This window comes from Staurois parvus, unplaced genomic scaffold, assembly GCF_062004578.1.
Source record: "Staurois parvus isolate SC_StPar_1 unplaced genomic scaffold, SC_StPar_1.0 ptg001037l, whole genome shotgun sequence".
Classification (NCBI taxonomy): Eukaryota; Metazoa; Chordata; class Amphibia; order Anura; family Ranidae; genus Staurois; species Staurois parvus.
Window position 1 is genome coordinate 834,284 of NW_028318833.1, and position 6,000 is coordinate 840,283.

Below are 6,000 nucleotides of genomic sequence, written 5' to 3' on the forward strand. Positions count from 1 at the left end.
CAGCTGTACCATGCAAGACATTTCCGTTTACCAGAAATGAGAGGACATTCCTAAGAAAAGGAAACTGGATGCTACAACTTACACAGGAAATCCGAAACTAAGGAAACTTAACTTAACAGCAGAACCAAGGCTTATACTCCAAGTCCAGGTTAACACTATGCGGTGCGGAACACATCATGTAATTCGCACAGTACGCAATCCTGTGCGAATTACATGCAAATGTCTGTGCAGTGCGATTTGAGCAATACAGTTTGTACCCCATACTCATTCATAAGGGGGGGGGGGTGGGATCTGGGGGCCCTCTTCTAAAAGAAGTCTTCCAGATTCCAATAAGTCACCCCCCACAGACCCCCACAACCACAGCCCAGGGTTGTGGGGAAATGGCCCTTACCCCAAAGCAGCCTCCCATATTGAGGGCATGTGGCCTGGTACAGTTCATAAGTGCCCAGACCGACAGAGGAGGTGATTTGACATCAGGCTGTACCTTTGTAAATGGGAGAACCTCTGGCTGATTGATAGGATTAATGCGCATTAAGATTGCGCTTCTGGTGAGTTTGAAATCTTACCATTTATCACACGCCACCAGATTATTATTATTTCCCACACTGGGGCCGCACAGATTTATTGCAGAACTGTTTACATAATTTGTTTTCTCCTATTTACTCTGCACTTTTTTTGGGACGATTGTTATGCTAATCACCTTTTAAGAATATCCTATGCGGTCTGATAGTAAGTTTGACATTTTTAATTCATCACAGTGTACATTGCTATCTATAGTGCTTACGTAGTACACCTTGTTATACGCTGTGCTATATTTATTCTTGATTGCTATTTAATATGATTGCACATTGCACCTTATTTTAGCTCTGCACTATTTTTATTTCTTGTACTTTTTGATCCCATTGTTGGGGGGTGGGTGGGGTTCCCCTTATGACGAAATGCGTCAGCAAGTGACGTCAGATGTACACCGGAAGTTGCATAGCGGCCATCTTGGATAAGGCTTGAGCCAACAAATGCTCTGTGTTGATGATGAATACATGCTGATGTACTCTGCATTGTTTGTAAGCTCTTTTATTGGAGTAAATTTCTGTTTTTTAAAAAAGCAATACACTATGTATGCCTATCCATTTTGATCTATATATTATTGGAAGACTGGGGATACTGTGGATCGGGATGTGAGGTTTCTACTCTATGCTTTTTGGCTGACGTAGCCCGGTAAGGTGCATGGTCCGGGAGGTGTGGAATGGTATATCACTTGTCACTGGTGGTCACCGTTGATTTAAGAGTGGAGCACGAGAGGACACTTTTTGAGTTATTGATGGCATTACACTATATTTATTTTTTTCCGGAGGGTATATCTCCTATGGAAGGGGAGGACAGAAAAGAAGAAGTTGTGAATTGAAAGAGTTCTATTGGTGGAACCTGCTATAAGGCATCTTTAAATATATTGAGGGTAAGGGTAAGAATACCCGGCGTATAGAAGTGAACACATGGTGGAGTGATTTAGCACGGATTTGCTACACATTTTGTGAGTGTGTTTCTTTCAATAAAGCTGTGTTCATACTGAGGATAATGCACTATGTGTGTTTTCTATAATTTTTTTGAGGGTATCAAGTAGAAAATGGAGTAAGAATCGCACATGGTTGAACACTGAATAAGAAGAAGGAGAATTATTTACAAGATAGTAGGGATATTTCACTGTACGGATGCTGGGAGAGACTTTTGCTTTGTTTGGACACTGAATGTTGAAAGGGTTAATTGGTAACACATCCTGTCCTCCTTTCCCTGCTTCTTGGGAATAATGCGAGAGATACACTTATATCATTCCAGCAATTATTCAGCCTTTACTATGGGGAGTTTGTTCTTTAATAGAAAAACATGGAAATGGGTGGATCATCAAACTGCCACAAAACAAAATACTGATAAGTAATTGAGGGAATATTACATTAGTAGCGGCATTTCCATTTACCAGAAATGAGAGGTTATTTCTAAGAAAACAAAACTGGAGATGAGAAATCCAAAACTAAAGAAACTTAACTAGTAAATTTACACATGAAATGAAGACAGCATAACAAAATGAATGCAGTGTATGTACATTTTTCCTTCAATCCCTCACTTTTGTCACAAAGTGACAACATATTTGTTAAGTATAGTTTTTGTCTCCAATAAGAGTCAGAGTCTGAAAAAACCCAGCTGAAAAAACACATGCATAGTTTTGTCATGATGTACATCGTTAAAATGACTACTAGAAATAGTAGGACAAACATACCCTGACTTCTGTGCATGTGGTGTCTACTGATGTTAGGTCTCTTTTATTCAAAACTACCCTAAGTGGCATGGGTGCACTTCTATTGGTTTGGGTGGGGAACAATGTATCATTTCTTGCAGGCTGTGTGCACAGAAAAGGAATGTCCTTAGGGTGATAATAACACGTTGTTCCCACCCATATAGATAATAACACTACCAGTGATATCAATCCTATCAATAGGAAGAGTTTCCAAGATGTCTGGGGGTTCAATATTGACATCCTGTCTTAAGTCTTTCTGCAAATCAGAGTCTGACTGATGAGTTGTTTCCTTGAAGGCTTGTCCAGGAGAGACTGGGGCTCGTTTCACTCTTGCATGGATCCAGGTCTGAGAATCGGCTGTCAGCACCGCTGTTCTGGTCACTGCCATCACCTCAGTTCCCCAAAGGATGGATCAATTGTCTTATGCCTGTGTAGCTCCTTCACAACCACACGGCCTCCTGGTTAAAGGGGTGGGTCCATCTATTGGGAGAGGAAATGAGAGAGAGAGACATCTCCGTATAAACCATTCAACACCCTAATCAATTCTTGCACATATTTTTCCTAGATAAGTTCAAAATCCCCTGACATAACTATAACTACCATTGGTCCCCTAGTCCATGGGGTAGGGAATGGCCTACCCATTAATATTTCAAGAGCGATAACTTGGGGGTCTTGTTCGGTGTCATTCTAATCTCTGCTAATACTACAGGCAAATAAATTTCCCAATTTTTACATTTCAATTTAAATTTCATTCTTTCAGCCTGGGCAGAGCTTTGTGGATGGTAAGCTATATGAATTTCCATGTGATAAACCATTAATTTTGCTACCTGTTGAGTCACCTTGGATACAACGGCTGGTCCCTTGTCTGAGTCAATACGTACTGGGCATCCCCACCGTGGAACTATCTCCTTACAAAGGATTTTGGCCACTGTGTTTGCATCATCTTTATTGGTCACAAAAGCTTCCGGCCATCAGCTAAACCTATCCACTACTACCAGGAGATACGTACCTCTCGTATGGTTGGGGATATGTGTGAAATCAATTTGTGATTCTTGAAAGGGACCACTGGTCATGTTTTGCCTGACCCAGATTGTTTGGGTTGTTCCAGAGCTATATGATGCAGCATCCTGTTTGTCCCCTGTGTGCATTTAGAAAGATTTTGTATACAGAAAAGGTTATTTCTCCTTTCACCACCTGCCACTCTCTATGCCCTATACCGTGAAATTGTGCAATGATGAGGGGAGCGCTATGCTGAGGGATACCTATGATTGTCCTTCCCTTTGACATTAAACCATCTATGTCCAACGACAATCCCTTCCTTTTTCACATCCTCCTCTGTGGCAATATACTGTAGTTCAAGGAGCAGGGACTGCTCTGGTAACATGGGGGGCTCTAAATGTGTCATCTGGAATGCCACAGGTGAGGGCAAAAGCTGTGTGTTGGCTTGTTTGGCCACCTGGTCAGCCAATGCATTGTTTAAATCGATCACAGTATGATACTGTTTATCATGTGGAATGGAGGTAATCAATGTGGGTACATTTGGGACAATGAGTGCTACCGGAATAATGAGGCTGTTTATGGCCCTCAGATCTTGCACTAGGCACAAAGTACTATCAGCTTTCTTCACTGGATTTACTGGGGTGTTGTATGGGGAAATCACAGATTTTAAAACTCCCTCTTCAAGGAGCTTCTCTACTATTGGCATAATACCATCAATCTTTTCTTGTGACAGATGATACTGCTTTTGTTATACTGGGCTGGTTCCAGGTTTACGTCTGGCTTTGTAAGCCGTACAGGAATTGTACCCTTCATCTAACCTACTGTTAGCCCAGACTTCAGGTTTCACTTCATCTAGATCTTCCATGCTCACAAAACAGTGAGGTGACTCCATGTGCACTCCTTCCTCCTCATTTCTTTGATTGTGGCCCCGATCTTCCCCAACAATTCTGGGCGTAAAAGGTATGATTTTGAATGAATGATTTACAATGTGCCCTATTCCATATGGGTTTGCTAAACTTAATGGGGGAGTTTCCCATGTTTTGACCTGGATGCCCGTTATCCCCACAGAGGGTTTACACTCAACACGGAAATACATTAGTATTCTTCCAACTGTAAGGGCAGCTTCAGATAACTGTTTAAAATCTCTAGTAAGTTGGGGACAAATAGGAAAGGGGCTATTCACAGCCATGCCTTCTTCGTCCATTCTCATAACTGTTCCCATCTTACAGAGGAGATACCTTCCTAAAACAGTTACAGGGTGTCCAGGAATTATACAAAATTCATGCCACAAAAGGTTGTCTACCCCTTCTCTTACAGGAAGAGGTGGGGGTTTTCTTTATTTCTATCATTACTCCACCAATCCTTATTGAAGGTTCACATTCAAAAAGTGGTCCCACACAATGATCCTCCCTTCTTATCTCCGACTGTCATTATAAGTGATGGGCCGAACACCCGCCTGTTCGATTCGAGGTCGAACATCTGAACCTACACAATGTGCAAGATGTTTTTTGACAAAGTCGGAAATGACGAAACGCGTCAGTAGGTGACGTCAGATGTACACCGGAAGTTGCGTAGCGGCCATCTTGGATAAGGCTTTGAGCCAAAAAATGCTCTGTGTTGATGATGAATACATGTACTCTGCATTGTTTCCAAGCTCTTTTTTTGGAGTAAATTTCTGTTTTTTAAAAAAGCAATACACTATGTATGCCTATCCATTTTGATCTATATATTATTGGAAGACTGGGGATACTGTGGATCGGGATGTGAGGTTTCTACTCTAGGCTTTTTGGCTGACGTAGTCCGGTAAGCTGCATGGTCTGGGAGGTGTGGAATGGTATATCACTTGTCACTGGTGGTCACCATTGATATAAGAGTGGAGCACGAGAGGACACTTTTTAAAGTTATTGATGGCATTACACTATATTTATTTTTTTCTGGAGGGTATATCTCCTATGGAAGGGGAGGACAGAAAAGAAGAAGTTGTGAATTGAAAGAGTTCTATTGGTGGAACCTGCTATAAGGCATCTTTAAATATATAGAGGGTAAGGGTAAGAATACCAGGCGTACAGAAGTGAACACATGGTGGAGTGATTGAGCATGGATTTGCTACACATTTTGTGAGTGTTTCTTTCAATAAAGCTGTGTTCATACTGAGGATAATGCACTATGTGTGTTTTCTATAATTTTTTTGAGGGTATCAAGTAGAAAATGGAATAAAAATCACACATGTTTGAACACTGAATAAGAAGAAGGAGAATATTTTACAAGATAGTAGGGATATTTCACTGTACGGATGCTGGGAGAGACTTTTGCTTTGTTTAGACACTGAATGTTGAAAGGGTTAATTGGTAACACATCCTGTCCTCCTTTCCTTGCTTTCTCAGGATCCTGGGAATAATGCGAGAGATACACTTATATCATTCCAGCAATTATTCAGCCTTTACTATGGGGCGTTTGTTCTTTAATACAAAAACATGGAAATGGGTGGATCATCAAACTGCCACAAAACAAAATACTGATAAGTAATTGAGGGAATATTACTTTAGTAGCGGCATTTCCATTTACCAGAAATGAGAGGTTATTTCTAAGAAAACAAAACTGGCTGCTACAACTTACACAGGAGATGAGAAATCCAAAACTAAAGAAACTTAACTAGTAAATTTACACATGAAATGAAGACAGCATAACAAAATTAATACAAAGTATGTACATTT